The sequence below is a fragment of the Corvus brachyrhynchos genome, unplaced genomic scaffold (genome assembly GCF_000691975.1).
Source record: "Corvus brachyrhynchos isolate BGI_N302 unplaced genomic scaffold, ASM69197v1 scaffold466, whole genome shotgun sequence".
Classification (NCBI taxonomy): domain Eukaryota; kingdom Metazoa; phylum Chordata; class Aves; order Passeriformes; family Corvidae; genus Corvus; species Corvus brachyrhynchos.
This window is the reverse complement of record NW_008238635.1, coordinates 1,384,651-1,403,746: the sequence shown is the minus strand read 5'-3', so window position 1 is coordinate 1,403,746 and position 19,096 is coordinate 1,384,651. Positions and strand designations below refer to the sequence as shown.

Sequence of the window (19,096 nt, the reverse complement as noted above, 5' to 3'; positions counted from 1 at the left end):
TTTGGGCAGCTCTTTGGGGGGGGTCACTATGTTGCTTTTTGGCCTGGCAGAGGCTTTTTGCTGCCCCACAGTCGGGGCTTAAAGGGGTGTGAGTGTGCAAATCTCTCACCTCAGGCATTAGACATCCTGCTCTTCTAAGACTGAACATGGTCTATCATGTTACTCAGGCAATTTCTTTTTCAGAGGAAAATGATAAATACAGGGGACTTCTTGCTTGTGGAAGTTGCAGATCTGGCAAATAATTTTAGAAATAAATCCTGTGATTTTGGGATTGCTCCCCAGATTTTTGGTTTCTGACTCTACACTTCGTCCCCCTGAGGTTGTAAGGCGTCAAATAGCAAAACTTTTCTGAAGCAAAGTGTGCTGCAAATCCCCTTAGACTCAGTGTGCAGCTATGTGCACGGGGTACAGGAGGTTCTTTGCTTGCCTGTTGCACTCTTGATACCACGTTTGGAGATCAAGGGTCATGGGAGAGTTTAGAGGCTGAATCAGCCTTACCTGATGCACCTGAGCTGGGGATCAACATCAGGTAAAGAGCTAAAAAGAAGACCAGTGTTTGGCTTCTTCCACCAGGGAGGTTGCTTCATTTTTGGCGAGAGGTGATTTTCCATTAGCTACTTTCTGTACATGGGGATGTGGAGGTAGGGCAGCTGTCTGCTTGGACTGGGAGGGCTGAAGGAACTGAGTTTTCCTGTGGGGTTTTGGATTTTTCAGAGGTTGGGAATATCCTGGGGAACCTGGGTATGTGGAAAGTTTGCCTGTGAGTTGCTTTCTTGTGGCCTCCCAGTGAACTCCAGGTAAACTGGGACTAAGACTCTCTTTTCCTTCTCCATCCTCTCCTGAGAGCAGTGGGAATGCATTAACCTGATGCTAATCGTTAGCGTGACTGATGGGAGCAATTAGGGTCTGTAATTGAGATCCAGTCTCTGCATGTGGAGTGCTGTAGTGCAGCCTGGGGAAGCTCTCTGCTAAACACCCTGCGCTGTGATGCTTCCAGGAAGCCCTGGGGTGCTCCTAAATGCTACTGCCCTTGGAGGGAGTTGTGTGTGTTCCCTGCACTGGGCTAACTCTACCTGAAACAGCAATTTAATCCAGATTTACAGCCCTGTTTTGCTGCATGTTGCTTCCTCCAACAGCATCCCCATGCTCAGGGTTGCTGAGAGGAGGCACTGCCGTGCCCGCCGTTGCAGTTTGGGCATCTTTGTTTCCAGTCTCATGTGGGTCCCTCTGGGCATGGCAAGGCCACGCTCATTTAGAGCAGTTATTTATTAAAAGAAGGGCTGGGTGATGACCCTGTCTCCCGTCCCTTCAGCTCCTGGTGACATCAGTGATACAGCTGGTCTTGCGAGGTCACTCATTTCCCTTCGTTTAATGATCTGCTGGCGAAAACGAGCTTCCCTTGCTCGCTGGAGTGTCACTGGGACATGAATATTGATGAAACCTCGGTGGTCCTGTGGTGCTGTCACAGCATGGAGGGCTCATTTGGAGCCGCCAGGCAGTGCGGGGAACTCTGTGATGGAGCGATAATAAAGTGTGGCTGAACTCTGCTCCGAGGTGCCGCTCGACACTTGGAGCTTGCAGGCTCCTGGTGCAGCAGCAAGAGGCTGGGCTGGCGTTTTCCAAAGCAGGGACACAGCATGGGATCGTGAACAAGGGAGGGATCCATCCCTCAAACATCCACAGGGGTGCTGCAGGTATGGGAGAGTTTGTTGGCTGCAGCGTCAGGTGGCAAATGGTGTGGTTAATGGAACCTAAGCATTTTCCGAGGGGGAACTGGGACGAGGGCAGATGCAATGCAATGTCTCTTGAAATGGTCATTTTGGGCTGATGGTATGGAAATCACTATAAGAAATGGGATGTGGCTGTAATAGACATACAAGGGAAGAGCATGATTTTAAATTTGCAGACTTCATTAATCCATGTGAGTCCCTTCCAGCTTCTGCTATCCTGTGTAAAAAGTCAAGGTGACAGCTGAGCCCCTGTAAACAATACCATTTTTTTCTTTGAAAAATAAGATATTTTACATGCTAATTTGGAATATATCACACAGTATGCTGTGCCTTCAACAAGGGTGTATTTAATATATGTGCTTGAATGGCAGAGAGAACCCCAGGTCTTGCTCTGAACCCTTACGTAGCTCCTGCAGTGAGAGTCCAAGGCCAAGATGTATGGGGTAGGTGATTGGTGGCCTTTATTTTCCTAACTGTGGAGAAGGAGCTTCTTCACTCTTGGTGTAATGCAGATCTGACCTGCTTTTGCTTAGAGCAGTATCTTCCCTTCCTGCCTCAGGTGTTCTCTGGCTAGAGAGGTTGCAGGAGAGCCCTTCTGCAGGGATTTCTGCTGGATCAAGGCCATAGGATGTTGGCAGTGTCTCGTTTTAGTAATGGACATTAAAAGACACACATTATCCCTCAAAACCTTTGTATACCAGCACCTGTAGGAGCTGCCCCTTGCTGATCAGGTTTTTGCACCATGTTACATTGCTGTGCAGCCCCTTGCTGCACTGGGGGACTGTTCCAAGCATGGCCTTTCTTGCAGGTCCTGCCAGATGTGGCACAACTGAGCTCATTTAGATTTTAAAAAAAGAGTGGATAGTGTGTGGTCTCCAAGCCAATGGTCAGTGCCAGCTGTTGTGTCTCAGCAGTGTGGAAAACCTGTAGTAGAAAGGCTACTGGGCTGCCTTTGGAAAGGGTGCACATGGAAACAGATACAGTTGGAGTCGATAGTCTTAGAGGTCTTTTCCAACCTTAATGATTCTAGGATTCGTACTTCCTCATCTTTGCTAGGGCACACTGGAGATTCTCACCCCCCTGAGGAGTTTAGGAAAGACTGACCCATTAAATCCTTTGAGAGCTCGTGGCCATGCACCAGTGTTTCTGGAGCATAATCCTTATGAGTAAGAAGTAGGAGGGGCTGTGAACCCTGAGGGACCTGTGCCACTGCTCTAGGAGATTTAAGGGTCTGAATAGTACCTTGAGGAGTGGATTATATTCATGGCAGCGGGGGGAAGGAAACAAAAAGAAATTATTATGCTTTTGGCAGTGTAGGGTAGAAGCATCACCTTTCCTGACATGTTTGTCTTGAGCAGAGATGGTATCTATCCAGTGGTAAGGATGAAGAGAAGTTCCATGCTGTCTGGTGTTAATTACAAAGGGAAAAACCACACGAAAATCAGACGAAATTGAATCCCACTGCATTTGATATTCCCAGAGTTGAAGGCCTCAGTGCATCTCATTAGTTTAAAACCCCTGATGGAGAGAGCTGAGCTTCGAACGGGAAAATTGATATGACATTGAGACCTGGGAGAGGATTAGTTGCCTGCCTCAGAACTTGTCCAGAGGAGTTGAACATGCAAATGCTCCCAGAGAGCAGCTCCCTGCGAGAAGGATGCTGGCTAATTAAGGCCCCTGGGACCACGCAGTTGCAGCGAGGGAGGGATAAGGTCTGTGTGTCTGAGAAGTCCTTCCGCTGCATTCTCTCTGTGGGGGAAATAATGCCTGGGCAGTACAGATGAGCCCAAAGCTTTGAGTGTGCTCGACTGCTGGTGACAGAGATGTTCTGTTCCACCTCTCAGTGGGATTTGCAGGTGCAGGGTACGGCGTTCTTGGACTGACAAATTGGCTTATCTGGCAAAGGTGTCTGTGGAAGGTGTGTGGCTGAGACACGAGCCTGGGTTTGGCCCACAGGGTACTTGAGTTTTTGTGGCAGAGAGTTTGGTTCCATTTTGTGACCCTGCAGCAGTGCTGAAGGCCCAAACACACCTGGGTGCTGCAACCCGCTGTCTTTAGTGGTATGAAAATTGCAACACCGAGGCAATGTGTATAGAAAGGGGTCACTGCTTTTCTAGTGCTCGAGCTGGTAGGAGGTGTTTGCCGGGGAGTGCAGGCCCTGGGATGTACTGTGCCTGTCAGTTTGTACCTCTGCTTTGGGCCCTGCTGGGTTTCCTGTTCTGATAAAGTGTTCTGTAACAGCTGTGTGCGGAGAGAGGCTGTTTCCCATTTTCTCCTGCAAACCCCAGCTGTGCTATGTGCACTCTTAGGCAAGGTGCTAATGATGGAGAATCCATGACTTGGCAGCACACCGGGGTTTTCAGCTTCTGAAAACAAAATGTGCTGGTGGACTGGCTGTGATCTCTGTGGCAGGTGGAGCTTGCAGACCATACCAGCTTCTGTGCTTCTTGTGTACTCAGAGGGCTGTTTCTAGCTGGGACATTGCAGTCCTCAGGCAGGATTACTGGAGAAGGGCTGGCGGGACCCCCTTCTTCCAGCAGGCGGATGGAGGCTGTGGAAGCCTGCAGGACTCTGGCCATCAGCATGATGCCTCTTTTTTGGACAGAAACTCCTGCCCAAGTAGCCAGGAGGTGACAATCTGTGCATCCCTCTGGCACAGGCTTTCTCAGAGGGAAATCTTGACTCTTGTTGAAGCAGTGACCTGTGGCAGGGATCCTCCTCACCCTTCTGCCTGTGCCTCTCTCTAGCCTGCTTAAAATAAACAGAGCTTCTGATTCTTCACTGGAAGAGCAGCTCCAGGGAGGAGCCCCAGAGGAGAGCACTTGTCCCAGCACAGGGCATCGCTCATGCTGACATTGCTGCTGGAGAAGATGTTGGCAAGAGTGAGGAGCCATGCTTTATATAACTTAGTGTCACAGCTTCCATCTGAGGGTAGCCTAGGTCAGGACTCACCAGCCTGGGAAAAGCATCAACAAGGAGGACTTGAGACACGGATAAAATCACCCAAGAAGATGATTAGAAGGTAATTGTTTGTTGTTTCCTGCAGGCTAAGAAAATAATGGACTTCAGGTTTAAATTGAACAGCTTTACATGCTGTGTGTGGGGGGAGCTAATTCAGCCCTGGAAACGTGTTGTCCTGGGATGCTGTGGCGGCCAAAAAATATTGTGAACCTTTAAAAAGGAACTTGGCAATTTCATGGCAGATAACTCTTGATGATGGGCCTAAACACAGCCCTGAAACAATTTACAGCTTGGGAGTTTTTAAGTGCTGGGCTGCTAGGAGCTGGAGAATCATCCTGGGAAAAAACCCCTCCACCTTCCACCTTCTCTTCAGTTCTTGCCGTTAGCATCAAGCCCAGCTGCTGTGGGAGACAGGAGGCTGAGTTAGAGGGACCTACAGTCTCTTGGCTGATGGCTTTCATGAGTGGACAAAGGTTAAAAAAGAGTAAGTGACCCTCTCACACATCCTCTGAAGTGAGATCCTCCTTTTCTGAGAGACTGGGATCAAAAGAGCCATTTTGGGTCTAACACTGGCACCATGTGTTCCTTGGGACAGGCAGATGCTTGAGTGAAGCCTCCAGTGCCCACGCCTGCCTGTGCAGAAGTGGAAGTTGTGTTGAGGGAGTTGCTTGGTGACGGTTCTTCTGGGAAGGTTTAGAGAACTAAACGGTTAAGTAGGCTTAATAAAAATGCATCGAAATTTGTAAACACATGTATCACATCTCTTTGATAATGAAGGAGCAGTTAATAAGTATTTGCAATCAATGTTCCTACCTGGAAGCTTTCTCTGAAAGCGTCTCTGAGGCTGCTCAAACAACCCATTTATTTCTATCATTTTAACAACCTGTTTTCTCAAGGCAATTGAAATTACTTGCTCAAAGAGCTGTCTCCCCTCCTCCCCACCTACGACATGCTCCATTTTACAAAGCCTTGGCTCAGTCTCTGCCTTCTGGCTGTGTCCTGAACGGCTGGGGAAGATCCTGGAATTGGTGCTGGCTGGGATCCTGCTCTGCTGGAGGTGTTGGCAGGGCAGGTGGGCAGCTTTGGGTGACAGTGATAAGCTGGGTTACAATCACTCACATGGAGATCCCTGCCTAAAAACCAGCTTATGTGGGAGTTCAGGAGCTGCCTTGATGCGCGGCCTGGGTGTATGCGTGCACTGGAAGTACTTGCACTGGCTGGAAGAGTGTTGGTTTGGCAGTGTGGGGAGCAGGGCACTTCTTTTGCTGTTGTTCTGGCATAAGATGATGTGACATCCCACTGATGTGTTCTGAGCACTTGTAGTACAATTCTCAGTCACCCGACCTCTGTGCCTGGTGCTTTCAGTGCCTTGGTGAGCTGTTGTATACATCCTGGTTTTCCTCTGGCACAGAGAGATCCAGGTCCCTACCTGCTGTTTCCAGCATGTGTGGTCATCACGTAGGCTTGGATGGCTTCTTTGGGCTGTTGGATCAGTATTTGTTCCTCTTCATAGCAGTGTGTGTGAGTGCATGGCTAGTTCCCAGAGCAATGATGTGCCTTCTTGAAGACTGCAGGATTAGTTGGGGTTGGAGTGCAGGGGTAGTTTAGGTCACCCAGCCTGGGCACATCCCAGGACAAGGCTTAAAAGGTTGGTGCTGAAAGTGGGGATGATCCCTGCCTGTTAACAGAAGCAACTTACTCTTGGCTAAGGAAAGATGACAGGTGATGAGTGAAAGCTTCAGCTTCCAGGATTCTTCCCCATGTACATCTTTCAAGGATTTCAGTTCTTGGGCTGTACTGATCTGTTGCCTTTCCCTGGGAAACTGGGAGCCATGTGGCTTTGACGTTCTCTTGTTCCCTGGGGTTATTCCCTGTCGTCCTCTCTGGGGATGTGTTTGGGCTCTGCTTTGTGAGATAACTAATAGGGCTGTCAGCTCCCTTGTCCCAAGAACCTGAGAAGACAAATAGTCCAACATGTGTAGCCACCTTTGCAGGTCCTGAGGCCCCGGCAGGAGCCAGCAGGGTGACGGATGGGCTGACGAGCGGGGCTGACACAACTGGGTCAGCGTGAATGTCAAAGGGGTGGAAGCCAGGCCTCCTTCTCCCCTCTGCTTGGCACCCCAGCGCCTCTGGGCCAGACGGTGGCCACTTATCACCCCTTCCTTCCGTGCCTGCTGTAAGCTGGCAGCACCAGAGCCTTGTCTAGAAGAAAGACACGAGTCATGGTCCTAATGCTGCGCTGTGGAGCTGCCATCTGTCCTCTCCTTGGATGTCGCTGCCGGGGCGGCCTGGGAACACAACCCAGTGCTGATGCTCTGTCAGGCAAACATCTGGTTAGACTGTGCTCTGTGCCTCTGCTTCCCAGCACACCGTGGTGCTGCCTTCCCTCAAAAAGGTGAGCTTCATGCACCTGCACATAGAGATGTGTGTATGTACTTTTTTTTAGAGTTCCAACTCTGTGCTTTGCATCTTAATGCTGCTTTCCTTGCCCAGCCTCCTACAGCCTCTCCTCTCTCATCTGGAGCCAGCTTCTGTGCTGTGGGAAGGGTTGCTTGTTTGGAGAGGACCGTGCAAATAATCTCATGAGTTTCTCCCTTTATGGATGGGTGAGGAAAATTTGCCAAAGCAGCAGCGAGTGAGTCTTGTGAGCATTCTGGAACGATGAGCTGAGAGCCCTGAGCCAGTCTCACTGTGCAAAATCCATTAGCCATGAGCAGAGCTGCGTGTGGACTCAGCATTCGGTACCTGTTACGGCCTGAATTAGTCCCTAATTTCTGTCCCTTACAGTTAAAATGACTCAGACATTTCTTTTTGAGATGGGGGATTGCTTCTGACTGAATACCCTACAGCCATGGCTCTACTGACCATTAAATTGTTCTCAGGAATGCACTGATCCTCTCGTCTCCAGGTCAGTGTAGGCTGGTGCTGTCACTGCACTTTGCTGTGGGGCTGGAAGAGGCACTTTGCTGTAGGCAAGCAAATGCTGAGACACATCTGAGGACTCGATGGCTGCACGTTTAGTAAGATCAATACTACCTCTGCGAAAGATTATATGGTATACTAGGCAGCAAATAGACCACTTCTGCTGGATTTGGAAACCGTTTACAGAGTCTATTAGGGATGGTGAGGTAGAAGGGACATATCTGGAGTGAATTGCACAGTTGCAGTAGTTGAGACTCCCACATGAAGGGTTTTGCAGTCTATTAAATAATGGAATTAAAATCAAAATAAATGAGAAAGTTTTGTCCAAGAAGTCATACCTGCAGCCACATCATCAGCCAAAGAACAGGGCAGAAATGTGCTGCCCAGAAGATGAGTGCTTGCTCCTGTATGCACTGGCCTGTGCTGCCTCCTTGAAGCCTTGAAAGATGTTGGGAGGAGGGGAGGGTTGTCTGCCAGGCTTCTGCCGGGACAAAGAGCCAGTCAAGGGGGAAGCCTGGAGATCCTCCTGCTCCCAACCCAGCTGGCTGTTGGGTCTTCCACCCTACAGCTGCCAGATCAAAAGTTGTCTTGTGCTGTGGAACATCCCTTGTGCCACACTATGTGCTCTGCAGCCAGGATTAATGCTGCTGCCTAACATAGTCCATGGTGGGCTGGCTTGAGTTCAGGAGCAGCTTTTGGGAACTCTGTTGGCCTTGTTTGAGCTGCCCTTGCGCTGCCATCACCTCCTGCGGTGTGCCCTGGAATAATTAGCTCTAATCACACATGAGCAATAGCCTGCCTGGTCACCCTCTCTGCTCCCGGGGAGCGCGGCAGGGCGCCCGGCTCCTGTCATTTCTCCAGTGCTCTGTCCAGTCTCATTTGAAATGCCTTGCAGGATGAATTACAGTGCTCTAAGGGAATCTGCAAAATAGGATCACAGACCAATTGAATCCATCTGCAAAATGCAGGAGGATGATATATCACCCTACGGATGGATTCTGCTCACCCCTTCTTTTTTAAATTTTATTTTAAAACTCTTGGTGAGAGTAAGTAGGAGCAAGGAGCTGGATCAGGCCATGCTGACTAAGGGTGGGTGATGCAGCAGGGAAGCAAGGAGAGATTGACCCTGTCTGCTGGCCAGTCTGGTCCCTCCGAAAGCAGACTACTGTATGGGAGTGTTTCATGGTGTAAAATGTGCTGGGACAGGCTGGAATTACCAGCCATGGGGAGGCTTTAGGGACAAATAACAACCTGCCCAAGTCAATCAAAGCAGCTTCAAGTAGGAGTCGTGCAGGTGCTCTGACCCATGTGGACACTGCAGGTACCCCAGACCATCTCAGGGCACAAGGGCAGCTGAATGCAGCCCTCAGGACCTGATTTAGCAATTCCTGGCTGGCTGGCCTGGCCATGCTCCCCTGGGAATGTGGCCAAGGTCACCCATCTTGGCTCTGATGTGGTTGGACTGCCAAGGAAGAAGTTAACCCCCTTGCACTTTGGGTGGATTGAGGTTGGGCTGGTGTTACCGAGCCTCCTCCTCCTCCGGCTGGGATGCTCCAGCCGTGGCCTGAGGGGGAAGGGAAATGAATTAAACCCATCTTCAGACACGTTTGTATTGATTCTGTCACTTTCTTGCTGCTTGCTGACAGGTGATGGATGGCTCATAATGCGACTGGCACAGTACATTACGTTTCCCATCCAGGGACTCCTAAATCATTTCAAATTTTCAAATTCCCTAATCAATATTTTATCAGTAGCAGAAGAAAGCGGAACAGACCCATTTCTCAAGAGGTAGAAGAATGAGCGTGTGTGGATGCGTGCATGCACATACATAGGCATGGGAGTTTGGGTATTTATAATCACAACTGAAGCACTGTTAGTATAACAATTATATCTGCAACCAGAAAAATTAAACACAGAAGTAGGACCAGGAGTGATGCTTACATTTAAGTGACTTCAGGATGAAGTAAATTAGAGATTTGGATTTCTGATATGAACATGGAGGATTAATGCCATGTGGGCTTTGCACTCACTGCTCAGCCAGGCGCCCATCCTTATGCAGGGTGCAGGGGGGTCGAGGCGGCTGCAAACATGCCTAGTTTTTTGGGGAAGGAAATTGGATTTGCAGCCACCTGTAATGCACTGGGACTCAGATCTGTCGCTCGGCACTGAAGCAGTAATGGAGAAATATCCCTAGCAAGCCTGTCTGGAGCTGGATTATGTGGCCTGGGTGGTTGTTTGTCTGGAATTTTAACCAAGCATGGTGTTGCTTTCTTGGGACTGCAGTGGGCAGAGAAGGATCCTGTTGCTGCCGTGGTGTGTTAGCTCCTGGGGCACTGGAAGACTAAATGGGAATGTGCCTGCAGTCATGTGTGCCTGAACTGGTCCTGAGCAAACAGCATGTGCCTTTCTACTCCTCTGCTGGCACTTCATGCCACAGTAGGAGGTGATCCAGGCTGAGTGAGGATTGAGAAGGAAGTACTGGGGCATTTCAGAGGAGGTGCAGGTGGACTCTGTGATGTTAGGATACTGTGTGGAGTGGCTGGCTCCAAACTGAGACCCAGATTCAGTGGCTTTCCATGTCTTCCACACTGGGCTACCTTCACTAGTAGCTCCCAGTTCCTGCCCAGCATCTGGCTTTCTTCTGGGCTTTGGGTTGGAAGAGCTCAGGGAAGAATGGAGCTGGTTGCCCCTGTTGTAGGAGTGGGGTCTGCACAAAGTGGAGGCAGCACAGGGCTTTGTTCTTTCCCCTCCCTAAGATGATCCTGGTAAGACAGCTGGAGCATGCCTGTCTGCCCTGAAGATGGCTGCTTTCCCCAAATCCTTCCTGTGCTGGTGGTCCTTCGTGTGTGCTCCTTGCATCCCCTGACCTCGCCTGCTCAACAGTCTTTCTCCTTTCAATTACTCATTCTCTTAGACTCTTGTTTTTTATTCCCAGGCTGGATGTTTTCCAAGTGAAAGATTTATTCTTAGGCTATTTTTTTCTTCCCTGTGAAGAGAGCTTCCAAACAGCACAGATGTGAGGCTAAACATAACCTTCCTTGTTACTGTCACCTCTCCTCAGCACTCGCCTGGCTGATCTGGTGTTGCCTTTGCTTCCAAGTGTTGTTTCACAGCTCAGTTGTAGTGTGCTGCAGGGAATGCACAAGGTAGGCTTGCAGCACAGAGCAGGGCTACTGCTCTTGGGAGTACACGGTGGAGCTCAAGGGTGGCACTTCCAAGCCCACGCTGACCTCCTGGCCCTTTCCCAGGCTGTGTGGGGACTCTTAGCCCTTTGGGCTGGTGCGCTGGCATAGGCTGCATAACAGGAGAGTCAGACTCTCCTGATAGAGGTAGTTTAAAAACCAGTGTTTTACTCATAGGAGAAACTTTGTGCCTTTCCATCCTGACCTCCCTACAGTTTAGGGGCGAAACACATGCTCTTTCCCCAAGGCAAGAGCTGCCTCACCACCGGCAGGGAGCTCTTATACTCCAGCACTTCTATGCCAGCGTTTTTTCTCTGTGTTCAAAGTTTTCCGTGGGCTTGGTTTCAGAGACTGGATCCCTGCTGTGCCCATGTGGAGGTGAGGTTTGCAGCTATACCCTTTTCTCTCTATTATTGCATGTCAGGGTTTGTCAGGGATGGGGGAGGCCTCTGGTTTGTGCTGTCCACACTGCTTCCTCCCCCAGAGGCACTATGTGTAACAGGAACATTGCAAAAAGACGTGTAGAAATAACTGATTTTCTTCTTCTGAAAGCCTGTGCCTGATCTGCAGGAGCAGGAATCCTTTTGAAGAGCTCCTACATACTTCATGTGTACCGGAGGCGGGTTGCAAGGCTGTTTTCCTTTTTCCTTGGTGTAAGACAAGGTTTAATTGAACCACGGAGAAGTCACTGTTTGCTGTGTTGTTTACTGATCTGGTGGCTGTTTGGAGTTGGGTCTGAAAGTGTCTGGAAGTGGAGTTCCTTCAGCCACACTGCTCTGGGCAGTGTCTACAATTCCCAGGGCACAGCAGGAGAGAGGAAAGAAGCTACTGAGGTGCCTCCCAGAGAGACAAGGTATTTGTCATGTAGCTGTCACCAACCACTCTTCAAAGCAAACTTGGTCACCCAGACTGCCTGCTGCTTTCCCTCTTTAAGGTACAATAGCACAAATTGCCTTTGTCCCCCCTGCTTTGGTGTTAGCTTCCTCTCATTCTGGTGATTTTTGAGGATACATCACGTATTTCACTGTGAGCAGGACAAGAGTCAGACCCAGACCTTGGTGCTTCACAGCTGCCACCTTTACAACACACGTATGGGACCCCAGCACTAGCTGATCTAGACAATGATTGCATTCAGCTGATAAATTCAGTCCTTCTGCACAAGAGGTGAAGCCCATTGTTTGGCCACAGATGGCCTTAAATACTGTTTCCCTGGATGAGAGATGTTCTGAAAAACTGTGTACCTGAGAGAGAAAGGGGCCCCTTACCACCTGAAAAAGTTTGCTGTGAAACTGTGTGTTGCAGTTCTCATCTTCATGGTTGCTGTGCCTGGGAAAGAGCAAAGAAGCTGGGAAACTCTCTGCAAGCAGTACTAGGATTAGCTCAAACAGGAGGGAGTGGGATGAACTGGCTCCCCAAAGGCAGTGCTTAACCCCCATTTGTCCTTAGGACAAGCAATGTGTTCAACCCTAAAGCTCTAGGACACAGCTCCACCCTGCATCTTAAGAGGTCTTTTCCAACCTAAATGATTCAGTGATTCTGTATCTTATGTGCTTTAAGATATACGTGGGGGTCCTGAAAGGATCTCAGGTTGGGAGCTGGGATTTATGTCCCTCAGGATAAGAGCCTGTGGCAAACAGATCTCAGCGTGGCTTGTCATCTCTCTCGGCTGGCAGTGCCCCTTTTGTAGTGGGACAGAGCTGGTCGTGGTGGTACAGCTGCTGTAAGGACAAGGAGCTGCTTGGTGAGGAGGACACAGGCTGAAGATACCTCGAGACTTCATGTCAGAGCTGTCACTTGCCAGCCTGACCAGAATGCCGTGCAGGGAAGTGAATTTTGGGTAACTTAGCGAAACAACGCAAAGGCTCTGCGTGGTTTTCAGATGAGCTGTGGTGGCATGAAGGGGAAAGGCCCAGCTGGTTTTAATATCCAGCTTAAGGGAAGTCCTTTTGTTCATTTAGTGTTGATTTAAAGTGGTCTGAGGAGGTGAAATCCTCTTGCCTCATCTGGGTCTAAGCTGGGTGCTGATAAGCAAAGAGCTGTTTTTCCCTGCCAAGCCAGAAATAGCCTGCCCAAGTAAGCTCACCATAGCAGCATTTCTCATTCAAAAGTTAATAAGCTTTGAAATTGGATTTTAATCAACTAATCTTTGATCCTAGGCACTAGAGCTGGATTAGGAGTGTCCAGTAAACCAAGTTACATCTTTCTTCCCTGCTGTCTTTTTCCCACCCCCCAATCTAGCAAAGAAAAGGCCGAGAAATGTTTCAGCATTTGAGGACCTGTGCATTTTAGGGTTTGTGTTGTGCCTATTCTTTTGGTCTGATCCATCCCATGGATGAATGGAAAAACTGACCTCTGGTGGACATCTGCTCTTCCAAGGTTATAAATGTCTTTTAACAGCTCCTTTTGGGAAAAGGGCTGGAGGTCTTTTTTAACAAAGGTTTGTATTCAATCAGATGAGGTGGGACGAGGGATGGAAGATCTGCTGTGGCCCTAACCGTATCCCTCCTATTCCCAGCATCAAAATAGAGTACCATGAATTCTGCATCCCACAGAATCATGAAATAGTTGAAGTTGAAGGGAAATTACAAAGGAAATTACAGCTGGACTTCAGGGTCATGTAGTTACACTTCTGCTCAAGGGATGGGTTCAGTTTAGACCTCTCCAGCTTATTCCTTCTCCCCATAAATCTGAGCAAACACTCCTGTCCCAATTTACCCTCCAAACACTTTTCTCTTGATCGGCTAGAGTAGAAGCTGATTTTATTCTTTTAAAGCTATATTTAGATTGTGGTGCACAAGCTTCTGTTTCCTATGGAAATACTGGCTTAGTGAGCTCCCTGAGGACCACACAGTTCTTCCCTGTGCTTGTGGGATGGTCAAATCAAATGGGAGAGGATTTGTCTGGGCAGCAGAGGAAGCACACAGAGGCACTGCGCTGCTCACATGCTGTAGTCTTGTTATCTCGAGTCATCCCTGATGCTGCTGTGTTGTCCAGGGTCAGGGTGGGGTCTCTAACGAGCATTTTCCCGGGGTGCTGGGAGAGTGGCACAGAGGCTCTGGAGTGGGCTTGGGTTTGGTGGGACGCTGGGGAAGCCGGTCCCGCTGGCTCTGAGCGGAGTCTGCGCGTGGCTCTGCTCTCCGGTACTTCTGCTCGCTCTCCCAGAGGATGCTGTATTTCCCTTGCCCTGGGCTATGAACATCTGTCTGGATATTTATCTTCTTTCCTCTGAGGACAGACAGCTGAGGGAGTGTAATGGTTCTTCCGGACACACTTTACAACCTAGAGTATCTATTCCATATAAAACTACCCTAATGGCCAGCTTTTACCGTTTCCAGTACTTTTCAGGGGATTTAAGCACTGTGATGGTACTTGCCAGGAATACGAACTGTGGCGTGTCAGCTTTTGGGGGCTGTCCAGGCTCTGCTAGGCTGACAGGTAGCTTGAAGGGAAGCTGGTCTAGTGGGCAGGATTGGCTGGCCCTTCAGAAAAGTGTGCTTAGGGTGAGTCAGCTTCCCCTGGAGGTGATGCTTCCAGCCAGCCACAGCCACATGGTAAATTGAAAGTGACATTGATTTACTAACCCTCAGGCCAGTACAGTTAGCAGAGCTGATTGTACCAAGGGAGGGATGAAGTTAGGCTGGCTAGGATCCTCTGAGGCCTCTGGATTTTACAGACCTTGGAGGGTACAGATCCCCAAACCTTCCCAAGCTGTGAGTGGAATCCAGAAGCCCTCACTGGGATGATCCTTAGAAGGAGTCCAGAGCGCATCTGATGCCCCACAGAGTGGCAGGTGGGGTCCCAGAAGCTTTTTCCAGGCCAAGCTCAAAATAGAGGAGGTCTTGACTTGCACAGCCCCAGCTGTGAAAAGATGATGGACTCGTACAGGGAAATCTGCAGAGTCTTTCAAGTTTTTCCTCATGTCTTCCATTCATACTTGATATTTCTAGCTAGGGCTAGTTTTCTTCTTTTTAAGTTCAGATAAAGAGCTGCCCCCCTTAACAAACCTCATTCCTTTCTTGGGTTACCAAAGAGTTCTCACTCTGGTGGCATGTGGTGATCAATTATTTCGTGAAGCTTTTTGGAGTGAAGCTGCCCAATCCCATAACAGAGCAGCAAGTCTGGTGTGGCAAAACAGCATCGAAGGCCTCAGCTTGTCCTCCAGGCTGCATGAAATGTGTGAACGAGCTGCCAGCAGCCGTGGTGGGTGTGAAGACCAGATCATGCCTGCTTTGGGATGTGTGAATGTTTTGACCTTCTTAGGGCTTCCCACTGCAATGTTTTAGGGCCTGATTTCTGACAGGGCTCTGCATCTCCCAGCTTGTGTCCAGCTCTCTTGCGCAGTTGACCCCAAATCTGAGCATGAGATCAGGTTTGGACACTTCTCCATGTGCTGTGGTAAATGTGTGGCTGAAGAGAAGAGGCATAGGTCAAAATATCTAGGAGAGAGTACCTCATCCTATTCCTTCCTCCTGATCATCTTCTCAAGGTGATTCCTCTTTGTTGCTTCCAGCCAGCCACTGGAAGGACTGGAATCTCTGGAGGTGTCCCTTCTGGAGAACCACCCAAGCTAGAGCCATCTGGTGAGCTGTGACTTCCAAATTTGAAGTTTTTTCAACGGTGTTTGAGTGGAAAGGCTGCATGTCCAGTGAGTTGTGGGTTTATGTTCGGTTTTGTTTGGGGTGTTTTTATGGGGAGAAAATAAAGGCCAAATGGATTGTGTTGTGCAGGTAGAGGTAAGCAGCTGATGGTCACGGAAGTTCGAGGTCTCGGGGACCTGCATGAGTTGAGAATACAGGAGAACCAATTTTGAGTCCATGTTCAGCTTGATTCAGAGCAATGTTGAGCTTTTTCCCTCTCTTAGGCTTACAGCCTAAGGAACCTCTTTTTTTTGATCTGTGCGTAATCTCACCCAACATTATGGATCCATCTCCTTGAAAAAGGTTGCAGTATTGAAGTAGCACTTTTGGCTGTCTTTTTCGTGGCTGTGTTGTGTTGGGGCAGGTTTGGGTATGGCTGTGGGAGCTGGTAGGAGGATGCTATGGAAATGCTATTTGCTGTGATCGTGCAAGCCTGGGCAAGGAGGAGGAAGAGGAATGGAAATGTATTGTAAAACCATTGCTCCAAGGGGAGGGGAGGGTGCTTGCCGAGGGATGTTTTGAAGGACTGGTGCTCAGTGGGCTGACAGAAGCCAGTCTGTGACAAACCACTTGGAAGATTTGATTATGCTTGGAAGTTTAGACTGAGGACCCACCAGTGACATTATTCTTTCCTTTTTATGAAGGCAGAGTTTGGCCATATCCTCCAGGAGGGGGACCAGATCCTGGACTGGTGTCCCCACCTCTCCCCCGGAGGGCTGGGGCTGGCCTGGATGAATTATAGATTTTACCTGTCTGCCCTTCTCCCTGTCCCAGCACAGAGTCACCTCCAGCTCAGCCCAGGATGTGTGGCTCATTCCTTGTGAAGGCCACAATGAAATCTTGCCCAGGTGACAATCTTCAGGGACTGCTTTGCAAAGATGTGCCAGAGCTGTGGCAGCCACAGACTCACTTAAATTCCAACAGCGAGCTAGTTGGTGCCAAATCCCGTTTGTATCACTGAGAAAAATGGTAAAATCATTGTTAGGTGTTCACTAAAATACTCTAAATTTTAGAGAACACGAAGCGTGAGTCAGGCATTGAAACCAGCATCCAAAGGAGGGAGGGAGTGGCGAGAGGCAGCAGGAGTGCTTATGAAATATTTTGTTTCACTGGCAAGAGGACAAGAAATAATTGGGCCTTAAATCAAGGAAATGGGAGAATAGGAACAGCAAATCAAGGGAAATGGTGGAAAATTAGGTCTTAGAGTAGAGAAATGTGTACACATGATCACCTGGTGGTTCTGGCAGAGATATATGCCCATAAATCTTCTCTTTTAACCTCTTCCCTGTTGCTTTATGGGGAATAGTGTCAGGCTTGCTGGCCCCATCCATCTTTTCTAGAGACTACTGGTTTTGGTTTCAACTTGCTCGGTGCTGAGCACCCACTGAGTGGCCTGAATCTGCTTCAGAGCTGGAGAGGGAGCTCCCAGGCTGCCTGGACTCCTTGGGGCAGCCTGCAGACTGTGACCCCCAAGAGAAGATAATGGTGCAGATCCATCCTGCATGTGGGATGGGGTTGGATGGATGGAGGGCTCTCTCCTAGAGCTGTAGGGTGTGTGTGTATATCAGTACCTTGGGGTTCACATTAGTAGGTGTGATCTGCTCCTTGTGCTCTGCAAATTGGCACAAGTGTCGATTCCTACAGGGTGAGGTGGTCTCTAAGCAGGGGAGAACATGGCCTTTACTGCACATGGTCCAAGCTTTCCCTGTCTGACCATGGCTGCAGCTGCATCCCCAGCAGGACCCACTGGTATAGGATGAGGGATGTCCCCCTTGCAGATGCTGACACCTAGAAGAGTAAGGTAACCTGTAATGCCCTGTGTGAGACCCAGGCACCTCCCTGCTGTTTAGGCACAGGACATCTCAGCAGGTTCTTCCCAGCTGCAAATTCTGCTATTTAAAAAAAAAAATTAAAAATCCCCTTTTCGTTTCCCTTAAGGTCCCAGGCTTATTTTTCTTACAAAAATAATGAAATGTAAAAATAAAGCTTTCCCTGTTTGCTTTCTGCCAGCCCTCCCTCCCTTTGCACAGTGCTCATTAACTCTCCTAACGCTCCAGTCAGACACGGCCTCCAGTTAAAAACAGCAACCACCCTCGTGCCTTGCCTGTTTCCCAGGAGCTGGCAGCCAGACAATAACACCAATGGGATCATCTTCATCAGAGAATGTCAGCCCCTCTGTAAAATTTACATAACTTGAGTTTGGAGTTGGGGGAGGGGGGAGGGGGAAGCAGATTAAAAAATAAATAAAGAATGCTGGAAAAAAAGTGGAAAGAGGAAAGCTGCTGTTTGGGAGAGGCTTCTGGAGAAGCTGCCTCCCTGCAAATCCCTGCTGAGGGCTCTTTTGGGCAGGTAGGAGTTTCTGCTCCAGGATCACAGGTGATGTGAGTTATGTTGCTGCATCCGTGGTTGGACTTGATGATCTTGGAGGTCTTTTCCAACCTTAATGATTCTGTGGTTTTCCCCAGCGCAGCCTTTCTGATCCACTCTGATACCTGGGGGTAAGAGTACTCAGGAGGAGTGGGGTGTTAAATTATTCTGTCAGAAACAAAAGTCTCAGCTGAATGTTTTTTTAAAACAGCCACCCTGGGCCACATGGTTTGAGGAGCTCTATTAGTCAGATAAAAACATTGTCCCCTCATATTTAGGCAGAATGGGGGTGTCCAGAAATGTCTTAACACAAAAGCTGCTCTTGCAAAGCCTTTAATCTGATTTTGGCTGTTGGTACATCCTGGTGGGAATCTGATGTTGGCCCACCTTTGACTGCCCAGGGTGTAAGGACTGTCAGGGTGCCACTGCTGGTCTCCAATTCCTGCTTGAAATGGCTGCACACGCAGGGGCAGGCTTCCCCAGAGGGAAGGGGAGAAAGCCATCACTCACTGCTTTGGTGTGGGAGGAATTGTATCTTATTTGGGCATCTGGGGTGAGGCTCCTGAGCCACCTGAAGGAAGATCCTTCACCTGTGGCTGTCAGCATAGCTCAGTCTGGTGTTACATGGCCTTGGGGTTCACTGCTTAATGCTGTCAGGGATCCCCTTTCAAGGCCTGGACGTTAAGGTTTTTGTTTGGTTTTTTAGTTATCATCTCTCTAAAGTGATGCAGAGGAATGAACATTTGTGCCAGCAGCAGCTGAGGGGATCAGCAGCTGTCTGGGGCCATTATGCAGAAGTTCAAGTCCTGGCCAGCGTGCTGAGTCCTAACGATCCCCGACTGAAGGCACGTCCAAGAGATGTCAGGCAAAAACTTATCCTTTATTAGTCTATGCCTTTTTGGATGTGGGAGATGCTATTTGGAATGTGTGTCTGGGCACAGCAGTGTTGCTATTCCTGCCTGCTTTTCCATCACCTCGCTCTCTCTGCTTGTTTGTTTGCTATTGTGCCTGTATTATTTTTTTCTCTCCCCCCTCTTGCTTCATCTCTAGCATAAAAAGTTTTTCAGCCCCCGAGTGCGCGGGAGCCTATTGTGCACAGAGAACTGCAGCACAAAGGATTCCAGAGACAATCTTGTTCCCTCTCGCCAGCACAAGCTGCCCAGCCAGATTCAGAAACACATCTGCAAGTCCTTAAAGGAGTTATGCTCTGTTTGACTGCAGCTTAAAGCATGGGGAATAGGGGAGGGAGAGGTGTTTCAGGAGCCTGGTGGGTTTTATCAGCCCACTTACGGTTCTG

General features: G+C 49.2%; 1 long non-coding RNA gene across 11 annotated transcripts in view; it reads left to right on the top strand.

Annotated features, from left to right (window-relative positions):
• Nucleotides 1–19,096, top strand: part of LOC108447441 — a 93,847-nt gene that overhangs the window by 666 nt on the left and 74,085 nt on the right. The gene's annotated exons all lie outside the window — the stretch shown is intronic.